Below are 25,097 nucleotides of genomic sequence, written 5' to 3' on the forward strand. Positions count from 1 at the left end.
GGAGTATCTGTCAACTTAAATAAGGGTAAATATATAAAAATCAAATCCTTTTATAACCCACGAGGTGAAACAGATATCCTTGATATTTTTGAGAAAGAAACAGTTGGAGGAAAACCTCTTATACTTGGTGATTTTAATGTTCACAGTTCATTATGGGAAGTAACTACCTATGAAAATAAGGCTGGAAAAGTATAGAACAACTTCTGATAAATGATACGAATCTCTCTTTGTTTACTCCTTATAACTTCCAGACCAGATTTGATTCTCATAATAATAGTTTGTCCACAATTGATCTCCAGATTGGTCCCACATCTCTTTATGCAATGATTAATATTGCAAAGGTGCCTGAACTACAAACAGATCATATAGCCATTCTTATTTCATTAAGCTACACACAACTTATGTCGACAAATCCCAAACCAAAGTATAATACCAAAAAAGCAAACTGGCCACTTTTCCAAGATTTACTTGTATTTTTTGATTACTCAGAGGTATATAACCTACTAGATATAGATAAAAAGTTGAGAAATTATCATCATGGTTAGTTGCTGCTGCTGATGCTGCCATTCCAAAATATTGTAATAAGAAAAAGCTAAATCTTAAGAGGCTGCCTAAGACATGGTGGGGTGATAACTGTGAATTAGCAAAACAAACTAGAAAAAAGCCAGAAAGCATTTCCAGATACAGCCCTCACCTACCACACATCTTGAGTAAAAACATGCGATAGCAAAGTTAAAAAGAATATGCAGAAAGTCCAAAAAGATAGCATGGGATAGGTTTTGTTCCCAGATTGACTCCCAAACAGCCTTAACAAAAGTCCACAATTATATCAGCCAAGGAATGGTTACAATAAACGTATTGATCATAGGAAATATTATATATGTGTTAATAACAGATATATTCTTAGTGACAAAGAGAAAACTGATATGTTTGCAGAGCATTAAAAAAAGACATCGTAAGACAATCCATAGGACGATCTCCCTTTTGTGTTCTGCCAAAATCCTGCTCACATAAACTTTCTCTTGAAAACCCCTTCCTGTTTGAAGAGATGAAGCAAGCCATCAGCCTTAGCAATCCAAAATCAACTCCTGGACACGATGAAATCCATATAAATTGGATTACAGAAACTCCAGATTTATTTAATTATGCACTTTTGCACATTTACAATCATATATGGGCCCATCACAAAATTCCTAGATCTTGGAAAACAGCTGTAGTCAATCCCATTCTTAAGCCTGGCCAGCCTTTAAACGATATTAAATCCTAGAGGCCAATTCAATGTTAACAACATTAGGAAAAATCCAAGAATGACTGATTTTAAATAGGGTTGAATGGTTTGTAACAGGGAACAACCTCTACCCCCCTGAACCAACAGGATTCAGAAAAGGGCACTGCTCACTGGACAATGTTGCTTGCCTTGAAAATGATGTATCCAACTCATTTAACCAAAGGCATTTAACCATCGCCATACTTTTTGATTGGGCTGATGCCTAAGGTAATTTAATTCACCAAAAATTGCTGGAGGTTAACCTGATCTATGATTTTCTAAATAATAGAACATTTGTTGTCTAGTATATATATATATATATATATATATATATATATATATATATATATATATATATATATATATATATATATATATATATATATATATATATATATATATATATATATATACATATATATATATATATATATATATATATATATATATATATATATATATATAATATATATATATATATATAATTTATAATTTATATATATATATATATAGATATATATATATATAAATAGTTCCCCAGAAGATAAAGTTTTTTTAATTTTTTCCCTCTTTTTTAGTTTTCTTCTTTATTTTTTATTTTTTTTCTTCTTTCTTGGTTTTTATTTTTTTAGTTTTTTTCTTTTTTAGTTTTTAGTTTTTGTTTTTAGTTTTTCTTTTTTTAGTTTCTTATTTTTTTAGATTTTTCTTTTCTAGTTTTTCTTTTTTCTTTTTTTTTCTTTTTAGATATTTTTTCTTTTTAGTTTTTTTCTTTCTTTTTTCGTTTATAGCGGTACTAGCTGTTGGGGTGGGGCTTCGCGCCACCCCAACTCCTAGTTGGTGGGGGCGCTTCGTCGTTACGCGCCATATTAGTTACTCGCCATTGTAGTTGTGTCCCTGTTTCCCACCTGTGAATATAGACAGATATCTATATATATATAAATAAGTTGTCTGTGGGTCTGTCGAGTGACGTCATGTCGTCATGAAGTTAGTTGTCGTCATGTTTGTTATGACGATGACGTCATTAAAGGTATTTAAGAAAATCGTTCAAAGACAAATTTATAATTGTAAGAAGATCGTGCACGGAAAAATATTTAATTGTAAAATGACTGAAGAACCTACAATGGCAACAGCCGAGGGAGCTTCTCAAAAGACAATTTTTTTATTGCAAGAAGATCGTGGACGGAAAAATGTTTAATTGTAAAATGACTGAAGAACCTACAATGGCAACAGCCGAGGAAGCTGCTCAAAGAGTCTATGCCAAAAAACTTACGGCTGATAGAGAAAGTAAGAAAAGAAAGCGTGCCGAGGAATCACAAGAACAGCAAGAAAACAGGCTTGCAGCTGATGGAGAAAGTACGAACAGAAAGCGTGCCAAGGAATCACAATATATATGTATATATCTATATATAAATATAGTATATTAAATATATTAAACTAACTGTTGGGGTGGCGCTTTAATGACGTCACAGTCATAACAAAAATGACGACAACTAACTTCATGACGTCAGTCAATACACAAACATGACTTCACCCGACAGATCCACAAACAGACAACTTATTTATATAGATATCTATATATATATAAAAATAAGTTGTCTGTCTGTGTGTCAGGTGACGTCATGTTTCAGAAGTAAATTAATTTCTAGAAATATTGAGATTCCAGGGTTTAAATGTCAGTGTTAAGAGGAGTAAGTTCCATAAATTAGAATTAAGAATGATTATTAGAAACTGTAGAAATGTACCAGGATTATTAGTAAGAAAAGTGAACGACATGAAGGTTGAAATTTCCAAGGAGTGAATATCACAGCTGGAAAACATACCTAGTGTAATTAAACTTAATACGTATTAAAATCTAGGGAACAAAGCATATATCTAAATTTTCTTTATTTGTTTCTATTAAAAAACTTTCTCAATTTTTTCAATTTTTCCTTGTGTAAGGTCTGGTTTCTTGAATTGCTTGTTGTGCCTCCTGATGAAAAAAAAAATTTTGTTTCTAAAATGACTTTAATCATTCAAAACTGTGTATAAATGAAACGTCAATAAACAGGACAACCAGAACGATCGTATGGTATAATTTTAGAAACTCACTCTTTCCCGATTTTCTGATTTCCTTATAAACCTTCAGTCTGATTTCTTGATTATGAAGCATAGCTTGCTGATTAGGCTTAAACTTGCTTCTCGGAAGATTCGCTAACGTACTAAGCTGGTTACTTTCTTGCTCATGGATAACGCTTAATGTTTTGCTGCTGAAGTTTTGACTTGAAATGTTTCCTGAAGTGACTTGATTGGCAGATGGCTTCAAACCTGAAAGCATATTTTTATTTTCAGAAAATTCCACATTTGTGCACGAATTTTTTGGTTCATTTACAAAATACTTTGTTTAATTCTTGCTTATCATTTTCTGTACTTACAAACTTATTCTAGTTCTTTCAAAAGGAGATACATTTTCTTTTTATCGGTTGTCTTTTTTTGTTTGTCTTTCTTTTTTGGTTGTCTTTCTTTACCCCTTTCAAAATGGTAAGAGGAGGCTATTTCTATATGAGTCTCGTGGCTGATAGATTCCATGGAAAGGCAAATGATACATAAATCATTTACTTCTGTATTTCTTGCTTTACTGACTAAATTTAATTTTCCTATTAGAGTGAAGGCAGTTACAGTTGACAATGTGCATTGCCAATTATTTTCTACCTCCAAATTTATAATTGCGGTCACAAAGATGGACTGAACGATAAGGCGTCTTTTAAATTTAAACTACTTTTAAAATTTTTTAATTTTGCATAAACTACGCAATTCTGTTATAATTTAAAGTTTTTTTGGTAATATGACGCTTACGTAGGCATCCCGTCAGAAAACCTTTTAAATACTGATCCAAGAAACCTTCAAAAATCTTGGTAAAGAACCTTCAACAAGGTCGGCACAAAATTGTCTTAGAATAGCATCCCTCTATGGTAGAAAAAGACGAAATTAACTTGGAGCATTCATTTCTCTTTTGCAAGGGTTTATTTCAGCAATTTCTAGCAAGAGATATAAACCTTCGTCAGCTTCTTCTCTAATAAGTAAAAAAAAATAGAGAACAGTATTGAAAAATAAAATAAACAGAAATCACAATAAATAACCGCATCAAACTAAAAAATAACAAATTGTCGGCCGAATATTCAAGTTCTTTCAAAATTTAAATTACAATGTAATATTTTAGTTCTTAACCAAAAAGCTTTAAAACATTCCTAAGAAACATCATAAAACAATCTGAATTAAAAAATGAACAGAAACTGACTTTGAAAAAAGTTTTCAAATTTTTGTTTGAAGAAACTGTAGAGTTGCCGGTCTTTCCTAAGGAAAAATAAAAAATAGGAGAAGTATGGACAGACCCGCTAGTAGGGCCTTCTGTCCTGCACCCCTTCTTCCCAACAAAAAGCCAAGATCTTCCAAAATAATATTCTTCTCATGTTTACCATAAATTTGTATTTTGTTTGTTTGTTTTAACTAGCTTTTAACTACACATTTTCTCACGTACAGTAGTCTAGAATGTCGTAGTTGTCAAGCTTTTAGTTTCGTCTTCACAGCTAAATATTTAAATTGGCTGTTTTGACGTTTCCTTTTTTTTCAGTTTTCTGAAAATAAAAGTAAGCTAAAAAAATGAATAAGAAAAACTAATTAGGGGTATCTAGATAAAAGTTCAAATAGTAGTACCTTTTGGCTAAAACTACCGATATCTACTGCATTTGACCCTGAGAAAAAGCTATAATTCTTTGAGTGAATGTGAGTACAAGTTAAGAAAATATAAGGATATTTTTCAACGCATGTTAAAGAATTCTATAAAAGACCTTAATACTGAAGTTCTAAGACCATTAATAGAACAACAATCCCAGGCCACATCTTTCATTTCATTTCCACAACAGAGCCATCTATTATACATATGTAACATTGCGCTATCTGTAGTAAAACTAGAGTTGGTGCTTCAGTACCTTCACCAGGCCTCTATGGATCTAAAGTAGGGCAGAAACTAGCTAATTTTGGTACCCAAGAAATACAAAGGTGTCTAAAATAGGACATGCTGACTGGTAATTTAGACGCTCTGAAAGTCAATAAAATTATGTAGATAGCATGATAATGCATCTGACGATCCCCTGCGGGATCACTACGTAAAAACCGTTTTGCTAGTAAAACTTGAATTAGTAGATTTCATGTTAATAATATAGATTGACGAAAATAGCAAAAAATTATTCGTTTATGTTATAGCTCCATCCTCTCTCCCCCTAAAAGCAAGAAATGTAACGTCGGAAAAACAAAACACGTATGCCTGCTACAAAGTATCCGTGGTTTGCCTAACCAAGAAATATTCAGGAAAAACATTTTACCTCATGCTTAAGAAGGCTATTAAAAAAAAATTCGTAACTAATTTCCAATTTAGTGAGTTTCCTAGGGTACCATATTTAGGAAGCTGCTATCCCGGGTTTAGATACTTCAAGGTTCTTGATTTAGTAAACTGCTGCCCAAATTTTAGATCCCAAAGAGCATTGGCTCGGGTACCAAATACCCAATTTTAGTGAGAATCCGCTATCCACTCCAAGAGAATAAGAAGAAGGTATATCCCTTGTAATGAAGCAAGATGTTACAATAATCTTAGTTATTATTACAAAATATGATGTTCGTAAAAACAGTATGATGTTAAATAATAAGCAAGCTAAATGAATCAGATGTAGAGAAATGACACAATCAGGCTCCGACTATTGGTTAAAGAAAGAACCATAGCCAAAATGAGAAACGATGATCGTAAACCGGGGTAAACTAGTGATATTGATCCGTTTTTTTTATTTAAATGCTGAGTTTACCCGTTACTATCAGCTTAACCGTTTAATGATATAATTTGGAAAATTTCTATTCTAGAAATTAGTGAAACTCCAAGCAAATCAAAAGCACTTAATGCTCTTAGATATAGTTATGTGAAAAGATACCACTTAAACTAAATACCGAATGTTTTTATCAGAGAACTTTTTATCTCAGATATTTTCTTTTTTGGACAACGCCTGCTCTTTAGGAAGTTTTACTTGATAATATAGAAGTCAAGGTAGAATATATACACATAGCAGCGTGCATGTTTTGGCTGCAACGTAGGACAGCATTCTTGAACATTTTGAAAATGACAACGCAAGTGTTAGGGAATTGTTCACACGCATGATCAAGGTATTTGATAGTCTCAACCTTCAGATAGCAGTAGAAAAAGCTAAAAATATGGGTTTTTGTCTATTTTTTGTAGGCATACTCACCAGTTTCCTTTCCAATATATTAGAACGTCCAAATCTCTAGATATGAACCGTCATAATTTTCGGATGTTTCATGTAGCTCATAGCTGGGGACAATGACCAGGTTTATTTTCATTTCTTACTGTTGTTAGACAAATTTAATAGCAATTGTTTAATATTTCAAGCTTGATGATGACTGATGATTCAGACCTTGGCACTGAGACTAAATCCTTCGACTGTAGAACAGACTGTAGCACATTTAGTACAGTTACTAACTGTTACTAGCAGTTACTAACTTCGACAGTAGTACTGTTACTGCAACACTTTAAGATGACATGATACCAGAGGCTTAGTCCTTGCTACCTTTCAATGTCTTGTTTACTCTTTAAATACAAAATATGCAAATCTATTCATGTAGGATCCAACTTTACAAGAGTTAGTTAGTTTGTTGAATATCTCAAAACCAAACATTTGACAGTATTTTTTTTTTGTTATTGGTTTTGTAGTTTTCTAGCTTATTGATAAAAAAATCATAAACTATAAGGAACAGAAAAAAAAGAATATTTATGAGTAGGAGTTTAAATGGCTTTGGACCATTTTTCATTGTCCAGTGGCATACACAGCAAAGTGACAAATTAATTAATAAAAAAAAATAATATAAAAAAAAATGGTCCATAATTCCTATCAAATCAGTGATAAGCGATCCTCTTATCCTGCGTCCGCTCCAATCAGTTTTGTATAGTCTTTGATTCAATTCTTAGCTAAAATTAAAATTTTATTTGCTTATTGGTGACTGAATTACTCTTATTTATTGAACAAGTTTATGTGCGTTGAAGTTTCGAAAATGTCTGACAAAAAATGAAAATCACGAAAAAACAAATTTATTGTTTAAAATAAAGCACTTTTAGCTACTGGTTCATCCAATCTTTAGCATCACTAAATTTACTCGTTTAAACAAAGATATTTCGAAGGAGAATAATTTATTCTCTGTTGACCCCTAAAAAACTAGAAAAGGTAACTTGAATATAATGCAATAATAGAGTTTCTATCACCTACAGTTTTTCCATCCATTTTGTGTGTGTAAAATTTGGCTGTACAGAACAAAAAATCTAATTTCTAATGATTACTTTAATTTTTGATATTAAGCACGAATATGTAGGAATAGTTTTTTGGACTCAATATTTTCCAGAAAGGATTTTGTCTGTAAGACGAACAATTCGACCAAAAACTTCCAAATAATGAATCAGTTCGTGGTAACGAACTGTAAGTAAGGAGTGACCCGGCTCAATCATAACCGATACTCTAAAAAACAGAATTATAATACAAATAGATGTATCAAAAGAATCGGATTTTTATGCTTATATTAAACGTATATGAAACATCAAGTTTAGTCCTACCCATCAAAACTTACGAGCCTAAGAAAATTTGACTTATTTTCGAAAAAAGGGAGAAATACCCCCTAAGAGTCATATAACCTTAATGAAAATCACACAATCAGACTAACCGTATCAGAGAACCATGCTGAAGAGGTTTTAAGCTCATATCTGGAAAAATATGGAATTTCGTACTTTTTTTCCGGAAGAAAGATCACAGATACGCGTAGATGAAAATTGGAACTTGGAATGTTACGACGTTAAAAAATAACATATGTCGTATCGTATTAAAAGTGAGTCGTATCGACATTTTGACCAACGAATTCAGACGATTCAAACTGGACTTATTAGCAGTTTCAGAAACTCATATCACAGGAGTAGGAAGCATGACATTAGGCGATATAGAATTTGTTTACTCAGGCAGGAAGGATGGGGTACATGGACAAGAAGTAGGGTTTATGATGAATGAGGATACTGCTAAGTTAAGCAGGGTTGGGTTCTATCCCCCTTTATATGGTTCATTTTGATGAATTGTGTCTAAAGGAGCATAGGAAAGGCAATGGGAGATCACGGAATTAAATGGGGAGGAAATACTCTCCTGGACTTAGATTATGCTGATGATTTGAACATCCTAAATTAAACAGTAAAGAAAATGTGTGAGTTTTTAGAGGTTTTGCAAAATTATGTTGCTAGAATAGGTCTGAAAATAAATGTTAAGAAGGCTCAGTCAGTAAGAATAAGTCAATAATTGAAGATGAAAAGGTGACGTTGGGTAACCAAAAGATTGATCAGGTGGTCAGCTTCACTTACCTTGGTAGTATTATTAGTAAAGATGGTGGGAGCAGTAAAGATGTTAAAAAGCAGACCATGGCTGTCATTAGATATATCGCTTTCTGCAATAATAAACAAACATCTCCCACAATGTATTTTTTACTGCTAATCAGCTAAACCTCTTATGGTCCACTGGAAAAGTTATTCATATTTGCTGTGTGTGAGGCATAAGCGTGGTGTAACAAGTTACTGTTGAGAAAACAAAGCGAAAACCTGTAACTTCTTTATTGCTTGTAACATGGTTCTAATAAGAACTGAAAGTTATTTGCACCACGAGGAGGGAGCGTATACCAGAAAAAAACTAAATCAACTACGTATTAATGACACGATATTATTCAACACACCATTTTGGTAACTGAGTCCAAGAAGAGAGTTTGACTGGGCCTTGCTAAAATTGAGTGGTGCCATTTGGGGGGGGGGGGCAGTTGATCACCACTAACTTGGAAAAAGAAAGTTATTATATATCCCATGCCCCTAGACTCTCCGGAGTGGACCCCTCGTACCCCCCCCCAACCCCTTCCCGAAATAAAAAAAAACCTGGAGCTATGCCCCTGATAAAGTAGCTGGGTAAGACTTGATACTGCTTTTAAGTTTCTGCATTATTTGCTATTGTTTGTTACAACAGCTGTTTTGTAAAATATTTACCGCCAAACGCTCAATTTGACAAACATCACTTTTTAACTCGTTTCTTCAACTCACCGATTTTTACATTCCTTTCTTTGTTTGTTCATCAAATAAATTGCTTAAAGAGCTTAATTGCTTAATTGCTTTAAGGCTTTAGCTTAAAGAGCAAGGTATTAGGAGCCAAGCCGATCATACATGTAATAAGTTCTGTTCTTCTTAAGTTTTAATGCTTCTCCTTACTTTCAGTTGAAAAAACTTTTTAATATTTATTTTTTCATTGTTTTTTTAATTATGCTAGAAAATCCTGCTCTCCCTTTATGAAGCTTTTCTTCCCCCAGAACAAATTCCTGCAAGAAAAGTTCCCCCAACATATCCCCCTCTTCTTAACCCCCCACCCCCCCCCCCCCTCCAACATAAAAATCCCCAAAAAAAATGTATGTACTCTCCCAAAAAAAAATCCTCCTGAAAACACCTGTACACTTCCCAATAACCATTACTATATGTAAGCACTGGTCAAAGTTTGTAATTTGTGGCCCCTCCCAAGGGAACTGTGGGGGATTAAGTCGTCCCCAAAAACATAGTTATAAAATTTTTTTACTACGTTGAATAAAACGGCTATCTCAGAATTTTGATCCGTTGACTTTGGGAAAATAATTAGCGTAGGAGGGGGCCTAGGTGCCCTCCAATGTTTTGATCACTTAAAAATGGCACTAGTACTTTTCATTTCTGTAAGAATAAGCCCTCTCGCAAGACTTTTGGACCACTGGGTCGATACGATCACCCCTGGGAAAAAAACAACAAAAGAATAAAACAAAAAATAACACGCATCCGTAATCTGCCTTCTGGCAAAAAAATACAAAACTAGTAGATAGGAGCTTGAAACTACTACACTAGGGTTTTCTGATATGCTGAATGTGATGGTGTGATTTTCGTTAAGATTCTATGACTTTTAGGGGTTGTTTCCCCCTATTTTCTAAAATAAGGCAAATTTTCTCAGCCTCTTAACTTAGAGGGGTATGATTAAACTTGATGAAACTTATATATTTAAAATCAGCATTAAAATTCGATTCTTTTGATGTAGCTATTGGTATCAAAATTCAATTTTTTTTAGTTCTGGTTACCATTTAGCCGGGTCGCTCCTTACTACAGTTCGTTACCACGAACTGTTTGATAAAATAATATAAATGGATGATTAGGTGCAAAAAAAGTGTAAAACTAGCACTATTAAAAAAACTCGTTAGCGGAGTGGTAAGCACACTTGCCGTAGTACATAGGTTTGAATAAGACAAATTTTAGTCTTAGAGAGGACTAAAAAGCCAAAAATAATAAATACATGATCTTTTTTACTTGTTTTCAAAATGATTTCAAAAGTAGCACATAATATTCTTTGTCGAAAATCGATGAACATAAGTGAAAATAGGACTGCAAAATGAACTTGGCGTTAAACAACATGTTATTTTTAACTTCTTTTCCTCGACTCATCTAATTAACAAGTGGTGCAAAATGAACTGGGCTTTACATAACTTGTTCTTTTTATTTTAGTTTCCTCAATTCATCGACTTATCTAATTTATGCATTTATAACTTGGATCAATTTGGTATCTATGTTATAAGAAACCCAATCAGTTTTACACCCATCATTTTCACTTATATTATATTCTCTCCGCCAAACCCCAGCTTGAAAGCAAATATGTAGAAGAGCTTAGCAATTTTCGCATGCATTCCCTGACTCTGATTAAACAGTATCTCTACATATGTGTCTGATACTATTAGACGCCTTAAGTCAAAGCTAACACATGGCGTAGATGAAACTCACACTCTATACATCAAAAATGGTGATCCTGTGCTTTTAGAATGTAACATGTTACTGCTGCAGGTGATTTTTACACAATATTTGGTTCCGTCAACATTCGAAATGAGAGATTTTTCCCCTATTCTGAAAAAAAAAGAAAAACCCCCAATAAATGCAAATGTTTCAAACCCATAACTATGTCAACCAGTGTATGCAAACTTTACGAACTATATTTCATAAGAAAGCTTGAAGAAGAACGTTACACGCCTCCGCATCAGTTTGCCTCTAAACATGGCGATAGATACGCAGACACTCTTATGGTTGTTGCTAATGCCCTGTTTAATTTTTTTTTTACAGGTAGTTCACTCGCCTTGGCGTATCATGATGTTCGCCTCACCTTTGATTCCCTGATCCATATTCTCATGTTTTTAAGGGCTTCTATAAGAGGATTAAATCCGACTTTCATCAGATCTAAAAGTGAGATGCATGCTATGCAACGAGTACGACTTAAAATCCCCCTTAGGAAAGATAAATGGCAATGCCACTGAATAGAATTATACCAGTTAAGAAAGGAGCCACGCAAGGTACCATTACCTCACCTTATTATTTCAATAATTATGTCCTCAGAGCTCAAGACTAGTGTCAGCTGCCTTGCGTTCTTTCTGATCTCATTATCTCCTTATTCACATATGCCTATGACATTTTTCACCTCAGTCGAGCTTTGGACAAAAGAAAATTTCAGAAAATTTCTAAAATTTAAAAACAGAATTCTTAAAAAACAGTTTTAAATTTAATACTGAAAAGTTCATATGAAATTGTGCTTGGAAATTAATAGACCCACCCTTCTGACCAAAATCATTTATCTTACCATTCTATTGGAAACATTGGAAACATCGTCAACTCCTCACAGAACATACAAAACGCCGCATACCAGCTTCATATGCTTTCAATGTTTATGCTAAGCTTTGTTTCAATCACCGTTATTTGTCAATGCTGTAAAACACTGTTGCTCTCCCCAACATATCTTATATTGCCCCTTTCTAGAAGATTCTTACTTACGCTGATAAATTAAAAAATATTGCTCCACATTCTTCCGTTTCACAAACTACCTACTGAGATATCCAATTTTGACATGCAGTTCAAAGTGCATCAATAGTCTTTATATAACAGTTCCTACTATAGCTGTTGGTATACTTAGAGAAAAACACAACCAAAAGGTTTCAAAAACATACTTGGAACCAAATCCCTCTACACTAGTTATATTACGAAAAGAGAAACCACCAATGCAACAGCACAAACACATTGAAAAAAAAGATAGAAGGAGAAAAGGAAGACTGTTTTCCTAAATTAGTGATTAATATAGACCAGCACTTGAACGAGGCCTTAACCCTTCTCATCCATACAATCACCAAGGTCAAACAGCATAGCCATACACAATCAACCACAAAGAATAATCCATGGACAGGCAGTCATGTCGTCAATAACTATAAGTCGTCATTTACCAAACGATAAAACAATAAAGACAAATAATTCAGAGGCAACAACCCAACACAAGGGCTCATCAGGAGAATACACTTGCCTATAGGGTTTTGGCACTTTAAATTCTCTACCCAGTCAAGTGTTGTGCCTACCACAGAATATCCATGGCATCCCCGTGTCTGGTATCACCCCCAAAATACATGCCTATGAAAAAATAAAAACCAACAAATGTAGAACAACCAAGTAACACCAAATCAAGCTTATCCTGTTAATATATTCCTCTTTTTAGCATCAATAGGTAAACTAAATGTGATAAATTATACCAGATCACAAATATGAACTCTTTGCAAAAAACCTGAATGAACTAAACAATTATAGAATTCATCATTACCATGTGGTTATTTTTCAAAAAAATGCGCTATTAGAAACACAATTAAAAATAGATGGCGCTACATCATCAATATTTCGCGAACCTCCGAAGTTAGCCGAAAATTTCCTTAAATATTTCCAGATAATTCCTTTGGTATTTATTTAAAAGTTCATTATAATGAAAACTTATTTTTTTAAAATGCCAAATCAATTTATTTGCAGAAAAACCTCTTAATATCAATTTTTGGCTTAAGATTTTACATGTATTTTTAAAATCAATATAATTACTACAAATCCTTGCATAACAAAGTAACTGTTAGAAAAACGCCGAATACGTGATATTTGAGTGTATATTACTTTCAGGGAATGGGAAACTAATCACTTCAAAATCAAAATCATCCGTTTTATTATACATTTTAAAACTTAATTTATTATAATCAGAAATATTAATATTTAAATCTAAGAAATGATCTTCAAGACCAGCACCATGGCTAGGTTCAAGAGTAAGCTCTGATGGATATATATTTCTAGAAATATCAGTGAAATCCTTGCAATTTAAGACCAAAATATCATATAAATACTTTTTATTATTTGACAAACATGTTTTATATTATTTGAATTATTCTTATCCGTCATATATTAATATTCTAGTTGACTTAAAAACAAGTCAGCTATAAAAAGGTGGCTTCCCCCCCCCCCTCCAAGGGAATTCCCACGACTTGCTTGTACAAATCACCACCAAATCTTATATAAGTATTGTATAAAACAAATTCTAGTAACTCAAAAATCATATCCAAGCTGTAACATCTCAAGTTAACTATAGTCTTAAAGCAATTTGTCCATATAGCTTTTTTATTATAAGTGTCTATTTTTAAGAATCTTTTAATAGATAAGAGGAAGAATTCTTGATAACCGTTTTTAAACTGTCTAACACTACATTAAGTGATAAATTAGTATACATTGTCGCAAAATCGAAAGACTCAATTCTTTTAGCTGAAACCATTGTTAAAGAATCTATCACCTGCAGTGAATTATTAACACTCCAATATGGATTAAAATTCAAAAATTTTTTAATACCAGAACAATAGGTTTTAAGTTTATTTATAATTTCCTTTAAAATAAAAGAGAGTTCAGCAGCAGCAATGCGGGTTGGACATTTAGCTGCTCCAGCTATAAACTGTGGTTTAAGGGGATTCTTATAAAATTTTACAGTCCAATATAAAAAAGGGAACATTTTATCATTGTCATTTATTTTAATATTAAAATTTTTTAAAAGTATTTCTTCAGTCTTTTCAATTAAATTCTCATCCTCTATATTTACCTTTTCGTAAACATTAGTTGTGCATAACTCCCTTTTTAATATATCACAATACAGCTTCTGACAAATTATGGCAAAATTATTATTAGCTTTATCCACCGGCACAATTACAAATTCATTCGGTAGATTAGCAATTGCTTGTATTATCTTAGCATTATAAAATTTCGTATTTTACTAATAATTAAATTCTTCCAACTTTGAAAACTCTCTTTGTTTTTATTTTCTTTCTTACACCACTTATCAAGCTCTACCAAGAGCTCTACCAAGATAAGCTCTACCAAGAGTATGGATCCAGAAATCCTCCTGTTTTCGTATTCTATTATTCTTCTCTTCTTATTTAAATTTTCTAACTCTAAATTTTCTAAAATTGTGACAGTTATATCTGATATGGAACACGTACCATTTTTACAATGTTGAATTAGATAGTTATTAGTTTTTCTTTATTAACTGTTGTCTTGTGTCCAGAAAATCTTATATATATATTATTAGTTGTTTCCCCCACATATTGTAGGCAGCATTTATTAAATTCTAATAGGTAAATCACATCGGTTGTTTTACAATTAACATTACCACGTAACTTGCATGCAAAATTTTTATTATACAATGTACTCTTAACAGATGTACGTGGGATAAAATAGTCATGGCAAAGAAAACAACGACTCTTACACTTACAAACTTTCAAAAAATCGTTCCGAGTTCCGAGGCTAATATTTGTATTTTGTTGCATTAAAATTATTGAAAATAAATCCAATCAAACCAACATCCAAATCAAAATCCAACAATCAAAGTCCAAAAAGCATGCCAAGGTCAATAGGTCAATAAATACATAAACATGAAAAAAAAGAAAAAGGGGTGATTTCATGAAAACATGAAAGGACATGAAATTTGCATAAGTGGCATCTCACCAATAATTAACAATTTCAGGTTAAAAACCAGGAACAGGGTAAAGGTCTGTCGGGGAGAAAACTAAAAGATTTTCTCTGCCAGCACTGGATCCAACCTGGAATAATATTACGAAAAGAGAAACCACCAATGCAACAGCACAAACACACTTTAAAAAAAGATAGAAGGAGAAAAGGAAGACTGTTTTCCTAAATTAGTGATTAATATAGACCAGCACTTGAACGAGGCCCTAACCCTACTCATCCATACAATCAAATAGGTCAAACAGCATAGCCATACATCAGCCACAAAGAATAATCCATGGACAGGCAGTCATGTCGTCAATAAGTATAAGTCGTCATTTACTAAACAATAAAACAATAAAGACATATAGTATAGTTAAACCTAATGTATAACATTTTATACATATAAATACAATAATATTATATAATATATAACATATACAAAAATAAAACAAAACAATCAAAAATATGATATTCTATAAAGTATAAACAGTAAAATTGTATTCTCTAATAATATGATTTAAATTAATTTTTTCTTAATCTGAAACTTTTTATAATAAGTCGTTATTAACAATTTTTTTTCTACAGTACCTATGATAAATATTTTATAATAGTTATTAATAACCAGTAAGTTTACAGAATATAGTTATTACCTATAGCATATCACATGGAAAAGTATACAATACATTACGTCTAATACATACAACTCAATTTTAAAAATCACAAACAGAATGATTTAGTGTTTACATCAGAATAAATATAAAAAGATAAATACCACGTATAATCAGGTGCTTTGCACCCTAAAATAATTAAATGTAATTTAATGGTAAATGAACTAAAATGAAGAGGAATGGTATAAATGGTAAATGAACTAAAATGAAAGGAAAGAGCATCATCAAAACTTAAAACCAAAATACATTTTCCGTAAACCAGGGAGGCTGTTCTTCATTCTTTACGATAAAATTTTCAGGAACTGAAACAATTTATGAGTGATATCAATATTCCTACTGGATAATTGAACTTTTTATTTACCAAAAACCTTTTAAAACAATCTAATGATAACCCTATTGTCTAACTTGGTACTACCTGTACCATTACAAGCCGGCACAATTACAAATTCATTCGGTAGATTAGCAATTGCTTGTATTATCTTAGCATTATAAAATAGTGATTTAGTGTTACTATTTTTTAATTTAGAATATATTTTATTTCGTATTTTACTAATAATTAAATTCTTTCAACTTTAAAAACTCAAACTGTTTTCCAATTTATATCACAATCTAATCTTTTAAGTATTAAATTATAATTTAAAATCATTTGCCCAATAGTTTTTGAAAATTTATAAATTAAAACTGGACAATCATTATAATTCAAATTACTAGGAAGGGCCTGTTTCACATCCCGCTGATTTAAAATTTCTGGTAAATTAATATCTTCAATTTGCTTACAAGTAAAATTAATAGGTAAATATAATCTGTTGTCTTTATTACCAATCTTATCAAACTTTTTATTTTTTGAAATAAATTTTGTTTTAGTTAGAATGCAAATTGTATTGCATATTACTTTAAAATTATATTCAAGAGCTGTATTATTCTTAACAATCCAGAAAAAGTTGATTAAATTCCTCTTTGATAAATTATTTAGACATTTTATTACAGAAACCATACCCCTAGATTCAAATAGCTGGCCTAGATTTATAGAAAGCGTATGTAAATCTAATTAATTTTTTCTATCATTTTTCCTATGTCCTCTCGATCGTTTTGTACGTTTAGTAGGACAAGTAAAAGAAGGACGGTCCATAAAACCATCTATACATTTAACAACGACATGAGGCATGTCACCATATTTTGCTACACGATCATTTAGCCCAAAAAGATAAGCTCTACCAAGAGTATGGATCCAGAAATCCTCCTGTTTACGTATTCTATTATTCTTCTCTTCTTTATTTAAATTTTCTAACTCTAAATTTTCTAAAATTGTGACAGTTATATCTGATATGGAACACGTACCATTTTTACAATGTTGAACTAGATAGTTATTAGTTTTTTCTTTATTAACTGTTGTCTTGTGTCCAGAAAATCTTATATATATATATTATTAGTTGTTTCCCCCACATATTGTAGGCAGCATTTATTAAATTCTAATAGGTAAATCACATCGGTTGTTTTACAATTAACATTACCACGTAACTTGCATGCAAAATTTTTATTATACAATGTACTCTTAACAGATGTATGTGGGATAAAATAGTCATGGCAAAGAAAACAACGACTCTTACACTTACAAACTTTCAAAAAATCGTTCCGAGTTCCGAGGCTAATATTTGTATTTTGTTGCATTAAAAATTATTGAAAATAAATCCAAATCAAACCAACATCCAAATCAAAATCCAACAATCAAAGTCCAAACAGCATGCCAAGGTCAATAGGTCAATAAATACATAAACATGAAAAAAAAAGAAAAAAAAGGGTTGTTTCACAAAAACATGAAAGGACATGAAATTTGCATAAGTGGCATCTCACCAATAATTAACAATTTCAGGTTAAAAACCAGGACCAGGGTAAAGATCTGTCGGGGAGAAAACTAAAAGATTTTCTCTGCCAGCACTGGATCCAACCTGGAATAATATTACGAAAAGAGAAACCACCAATGCAACAGCACAAACACACTTTAAAAAAAAAGATAGAAGGAGAAAAGGAAGACTATTTTCCTAAATTAGTGATTAATATAGACCAGCACTTGAACGAGGCCCTAACCCTACTCATCCATACAATCAAATAGGTCAATCAGCATAGCCATACATCAACCACAAAGAATAATCCATGGACAGGCAGTCATGTCGTCAATAAGTATAAGTCGTCATTTACCAAACAATAAAACAATAAAGACATATAGTATAGTTAAACCTAATGTATAACATTTTATACATATAAATACAATAATATTATATAATATATAACATATACAAAAATAAAACAAAACAATCAAAAATAGGATATTCTATAAAGTACAAACAGTAAAATTGTATTCTCTAATAATATGATTTAAATTAATTTTTTCTTAATGTGAAACTTTTTATAATAATTCGTTATTAACAATTTTTATTTTTTTTTCTACAGTACCTATGATAAATATTTTATAATAGTTATTAATAACCAGTAAGTTTACAGAATATAGATATTACCTATAGCATATCACATGGAAAAGTATACAATACATTACGTCTAATACATACAACTCAATTTTAAAAATCACAAACAGAATGATTTAGTGTTTACATCAGAATAAATATAAAAAGATAAATACCACGTATAATCAGGTGCTTTGCACCCTAAAATAATTAAATTTAATTTAATGGTAAATGAACTAAAATGAAGAGGAATGGTAAAAATGGTAAATGAACTAAAATGAAAGGAAAGAGCATCATCAAAACTTAAAACCAAAATACATTTCCCGTAAACCAGGGAGGCTGTTCTTCATTCTTTACGATAAAATTTTCAGGAACTGAAACAATTTATGAGTGATATCAATATTCCTACTGGATAATTGAACTTTTTATTTACCAAAAACCTTTTAAAACAATCTAATGATAACCCTATTGTCTAACCCTCTAAGGCAATTGCACCCTACATCCTAACATTATACGAATGCGTGTTCAAGAGGGGACAACTCCCCTAATACGTGGAGCAATATTTGTCCGTTCGAAATTTTAATGTTGCTCCTCACTGTCAATATGAAAAAAAATATTTATTCTAGATTTATTTTCAATACTATACCCAAAGTTACCCTGCAAGCGAGGGTTAACGCCCAATGTAACCAGACTCATTAAGTTGAGGTTTAGATTTTGCAGAGGAATGCTGTGATAAAAAAAATTTCTAACAAATAAAAAAATTACGGTTCGTATTTGTAAGCTGCATTTATGCTTACGACCAAATGGTATATTGCATGCTATATAGACTCGTGAAACTAGGAGGCTATATAAATAAGCTACCATTTCAATAGTTTTCAGAATTTTACCTTGATAACATTTTGGTCCTGTGCGGGCTAAAATGCTAAAGTGCAATACTTACCAGTAACAATTTCAAAGCATTGTCTCCACCAGCATCTCATCCCTTTTAGGGGGAGTTTAATGTCTATTTCCTCAAATCATACAAATTTCTGCGTGCTGATAGAATGGTCAGCACCTAAGCTAAGAGCTCATATGGCACTTGTGACGAGGCAAGAAGGGCTAAAAGCCAAGAGCTCAAATAGTACGAGCTCTAACAAAATTCTAAGAATCAATAGATTGATTTAAAAGGAAAATCAGAGGCTTAATGCCGGTCAGGATTTAAATAAGAGCTCTGAGTCACGATACACTTCTAAATATTAAAATTCATTAAGATCTAATCACCCACTCGTAAGTTATAAATACCTCATTTTTTCTAATTTTTCATCTACCTTTAGCCTCCCAGTTAGTCAATTTGTGCAGCTCCCTGACACTCCTATACCAAGTTTCATCGTCCTAGCACTTCCAAAAGCACCAAAATAGCCAAATCACTGAACCCCTTCCCCCCAAAGAGAGTGAATCCTGTACGGTTACGTCAATCACGTATCAAGGACATTTGCTTATTCTATCCAAAAGCTTCATCCCGATTCCTCAACTCCAAGCGTTTTCCAAGATTTCCCCCTGCAACTCCCTCCAATTTCAACAGATCTGGTCGGAATTTGAAATGAGAGCTCTGAGACATGAATTCCTTCTAAATATCAAATTTCATTAAGATCCGGTAAACCGTTCTTAAGTTAAAAATACCTCAATTTTTCAATTTTTTCCAAATTAACACCCCCCAGCTCCTCCAAAGAGAACGGATCCGTTCCAATTATGTCAATCACGTGTCTAGAACTTGTGCTTACTCTCTCCGTAAGGTTTCATCCCGATTTCTCCACTCTAAGCATTTTTCAAGATTTCTGTTTCCCTTCTCCAACCCTCTATGTCCCCGGATCCAATTCGAGTCGAAAATGGAGCATGTGAGACATACGATCCTTCTATATATATATCAAGTTTCATTAAGATCCGATCACCCATTTGTAAGATAAAAATACCCCAATTTTCACGTTTTCCAAGAATTCCGGTCCCCCCCCCCCAACTCCCCCATAAATCACAGGATCTGGTCTGAATGTTAAATTAGAGCTTTAAAGCACAAGATCCTTCTAAATATCAAATTTCATTAAGATCTGGTCACCCGTTCGTAAGTTACAAGTACCTAATTCTTCCGAAATACCCCCTCCCCAACACCACCAAAGAGAGCAGATCCAGTCCGGTTATGTCAGTCACGTATCTTAGATAGGTTTTTATTCTTCCCATCCAGTTTCATCCTGATCTTTCCGCTTTAAGTATTTTCTAAGATTTCCGGTCCCCACCCAACTGCCCCCCCCCAATTACGCTGGATCCGGTTGATATTCAAAATAAGAGATCTGAGTTACAAGGTCCTTCTGAATATGCAGTTTCAGGAAGATCCGATCACTCCTTCGTAAGTTAAAAATACGTCATTTTTTCTAATTTTTCAGAATTAACCCCCCCCCCCAATAGATGGGATGGGTTCCAATTATATCAATCACGACTCCTTTTTATTTTCCCAACCAAGTTTCATCCCGATCCCTCCAATCTAAGCGTTTTCCATGATTTTAGGTTCCCCCCCAAACTCCCCCCAATGTCACCAGATCCGGATAGAATTTAAAATAAGAGCTTTGAAACACGATATCCTTCTAAATATCAAATCTCATTGAGATCCGATCATCCGTTCGTAAGTTAAAAATACCTCATTTTTTCTAATTTTTCAGACCCCCCCCCAATAGAGCGGATCGGTTCCAATTATGTCAATCACGTATATATGACTCATTATTATTTTCCCACCAAGTTTCATCCCGATCCCTCCAATATAAGCGTTTTCCATGATTTTAGGTCTCCCCCCAAAGAAAAATTCCCCCCAATGTCACCAGATCCGGTTGGGATTTAAAATAAGAGCTTTGAGACACGATAACCTTCTAAATATCAAATTTCATTGAGATCCGATCACCCGTTCGTAAGTTAAAAATACCTAATTTTTTCTAATTTTTCAGAATTACCCCCCCCCCCAACTACCCCAAAGAGAAATCCGTTTTGGTTATTTCAATTATGTATCTAGGACTTGTGCTTATTTCTCCCGCCAAGTTTCATCCCGACCCCTCCGCTCTAAGTGTTTTCCAAGGTTTTAGGTTCCACCTCTTAACTCCCCCCCCCCAGTGTCACCACATCCAGTCGGGATTTTAAATAACAGCTCTGAGACACGACATCCTTCCAAACAACAAATTTCATTAAGATCTGATCAACTGTTCGTAATTTAAAAATACGTAATTGTTTCTATTTTTCCGCAATAACCAGCCCCCCACTCCCCCCCCCCAGATGGTTAAATCGGGAAACCAACTATTTCTAATTTAATCTGGTCCGGTCCCTGATACGCCTGCCAAATTTCATCGTCCTAGCTTACCTGGAAGTGCCAAAAGTAGTAAAACCGGGACCGACAGACAGACAGACAGACAGACCGACATAATTTGCGATTGCTATATGTCACTTGGTTAAAACAAAGTGCCATAAAAAGCAAGTTATATAGTACTCATTTCCTTTTTGTATGAAGACGAAATTTCAATAAATAATAAGACACGACATCCTTCCAAACATCAAATTTCATTAAGATCTGATCATCCGTTCCTAAGTTAAAAATACAGAATTTTTTCTATTTTTCCGCAATAACCGCCCCCCCAGACAGTCAAATCGGGAAAACGACTATTTTTAATTTAATCTGGTCCGGTCCCTGATACGCCTGCCAAATTTCATCTTCCTAGCTTACCTGGAAATGCCTAAAGTAGTAAAATCGAGACCAACAGACAGACAGACTGACAGACCGACAGAATTTGCGATTGCTATATGTCACTTGTTTAATACCAAGTGCCATAAAAAGCAAGCTACATAGTGCTCATTTCCTTTTTGTATGAAGACGAAATTTCAATAAATAATAATAATACCTGTATCGCACCGGTGACATTTCTTAGCGTCATCGGTTCTTCAAGTCCTCCGTACTTTCTATCAACGGTGAAAGATTTTTATTTATAAACGAAGTCTTTTGGTAGAGGACCACGTTTGATTCCAGTCTTTCGAGTCATCTGAGAAGTGGTGACAGCCTCTAAGGTCCTTTCTATGCCTCCATTTTTTTCGCTTTCAAATTTGTCAGCAGTGTCAGCTTCATCAATAAAACCTTTTAAAAGCAAAAAGAAGTAGGAATAAATTATAGCAATATAATTAATTAGATTACAGTATACGTGTCATTGTGCCTCAAACAAAGGGTGATCAAATAAATCCCCCCAAAAACTCAATCCACTGAGCATAATAATGGAGAGAACTTGAATAATAAAAATAGGACTAACTGATAATGATTAGGACGAGAAAAAACAAATGTCAATAATATTATCTCAAAAATTAGGCAACGCAACTTTATTTTTAATGTCAAGTTGAAGCCACTTAATCAACTATATGCCATAGTTGTCATAGTTGACCTGTCTCAAAACCTTAAAAAGTTCAAGAAAAACAAAGCATCGAAATCTCATTTTTGCTCTTCTCTAAATTAATGGCAAAAAACAAATAAATCCTTTGGTTATGTGTTCAACTGTTACTGTAGCACTGTGGACAAGAAGCGAACTAAATTTTACACCCAAAATAGAGGAGAGGGGAGGGGATCCGATCAACTTGGCTTACTCTTAGTTATGCTTGCCCGAATTTGGTTTCTAAATCTCATAAAAAAAAACCAAGTACATCAATCAGATTAAAAAATTCATAATAAATAAATACAGTATAGGGGTATAAGTCACTCGGCTTTTTATATTTCATTCAAGTCTTCTACTATTGAAGGCTCTATGACCAGGGTACGTTCTGATAATACAGGAACAGAGATTACCGAAGACTGTCCTTCTCAGCCAACCGTCAAGGACTAAATGGTAAGCAGGTCGTCCGTGGTTGGGTTGGAAGGATGTCCTAAAGAAAGATTTAAAGGAAATGTTAAAATCATGGGAGGGTGTAAAAAGGGAGGCCTTTGGATGGAGGAGCAGCGTGCATAGCTATATTAGCTTCAGACGGCTTGGTGCTGCGGTGAATTGTTAGTAGCAGTATACTTTTATTTATAAGATATCCAATTGCTTAGCTTTTTTCTTAACACTTCTGTCTTTTTATTTCAACAATACTATAAAATCAAAACTACTTCTTAGTTTATGGTTTGAAGTAGAATTATGGGTGATCTTACAATTTAAATCATTGGAAGACCAAAAAAGGCTCTTAGTCTCTTCAGCACTGCCATCTGCCTTTTTAGCAGAAATATAGGCAAATAAATTCTTCTTTCATTCAGAATAATACAAGAACTCTCAGCATGATTAGTGGCACTTAGTGTGATTGTACTCCTCCAGTATAACACACCATCACCAAAACTTCAGCAAAAATAATGACAGATTCCCCCCCCCGATCGGTTTAAAACTTACGAAGCAAGATCTTTGGACCAATAGGAAAGGAGAACCATGAATTTCAGACGCGCTTACATCTTCCTGAACTTTATGTAAAACCAATCGGATTTGCTTATCCCTGAAGATCCAGGCATAAGTAAGCTGCAAAGGTTAAACACCGGTGATGACCCTAACTTTAAAACTTCAAAGCCTGCTAGTGCTAAGATTATAAAGGTCTGTAGTTTAAAATTCCTAATGGAAAATCTCCTTGGCCGTAGTTCCCTCGAATATTTAAGAAAACCACATTTAATTTTTGGTCACTCCTCCGGCAGGCTACCGTGGAATTCCACGGTTGTCAATTTCAGACAAACCAATCAAGAACTTTTATCAATCAAGAACACTTTTGCTGTCTCTCACCACAGCAAAGACCTAGCCTAGATAACCTGTATTTCTCCTAATAATGGGATCTATTCAAGATTGTGCCAGATGACTAGCAGCATAAAGGGGGCTCACAAAGTACCCACCCCCAAACCAACGATTAGCTTAGTAACTTTCACCGATAAACCACCATTAAATTTACTTAACTATGAATGATTATTACATTGTTAATATGAAGGGGCTTGCATCTGGGGTTGACCAAAGTGAGGGAAAAAGGGGCCAGAAAATATTGAGAGCTTTATCTTAGTTCATACCCCAGCAATAATTGTATTTTGTATCTCTTTTAGTAAGTTTACTTGGCTGAAGAAATAAGTAACAATTTAATTTGCTATTTTGATCAAATTGCTATGCTCACATCGCACTTAAACACTCTAAAGAATAAGCAGAAGATGAATGATCAAACGCTCAAAACTACAATGGCAGAAGTTGTCAGTCAAGCACTGTCTTCTGAAGTTGGTCCTTTGGTTGAGGCCTCTGTTAAAAAACTTACCCCTAGTCATGAACCTGCTACTTTTGATGCCAACAGTATAGAAATAATCAAACAAGAGGTAAACACTTGCCTGAAAATGGATTTTGATTTGCTTGTTGAAAAATCACTTAAACAATATGATCTGAGGATGACAAAGCTTGAATCCTCCCTGAAATTGCTTGACTCAGGTTTGTCAAAGCTGCAAAATTCTCTGATCCAATGTTGATCGTCTGAGTGACCAGTTTGACCAAATGAAACTCTCAAATCAGCTGGTCCTATTTGGTTTAAAAGAAGACCCTTATCCAGAAGCTTCTGAAATCATATTCCTTGGATTTTGCAGTACTAGATTTCCTTGTATTCCTGTGACCCAGAATGATATAGTTTCTGCTAGAAGGATTGGTAAACAAGGCTCAGGTTTGAAGCCTCGCCCATTTATTGTGGAATTTTGTAGTCCTAGAATGCAGCAGCTTATTCTCAGAGAAAAGAAATGT

General features: G+C 33.4%; 2 long non-coding RNA genes across 2 annotated transcripts in view; one reads left to right on the forward strand and one right to left on the reverse strand.

Annotated features, from left to right (window-relative positions):
* LOC136037915 (uncharacterized) overlaps positions 1-25,097 on the forward strand; it is a 343,911-nt gene that overhangs the window by 175,249 nt on the left and 143,565 nt on the right. The gene's annotated exons all lie outside the window — the stretch shown is intronic.
* Positions 1-25,097, reverse strand: part of LOC136037911 (uncharacterized) — a 45,133-nt gene that overhangs the window by 18,628 nt on the left and 1,408 nt on the right. The window contains exons 2-3 of the long non-coding RNA XR_010620079.1: positions 22,239-22,468; positions 3,356-3,571 (exon numbers count right to left, since the gene is read on the reverse strand). This is a non-coding gene — a long non-coding RNA (uncharacterized LOC136037911). The remainder of the gene's footprint in view (positions 1-3,355; positions 3,572-22,238; positions 22,469-25,097) is intronic.

Source organism: Artemia franciscana, chromosome 17 (genome assembly GCF_032884065.1).
Source record: "Artemia franciscana chromosome 17, ASM3288406v1, whole genome shotgun sequence".
NCBI classification, from domain to species: Eukaryota; Metazoa; Arthropoda; class Branchiopoda; order Anostraca; family Artemiidae; genus Artemia; species Artemia franciscana.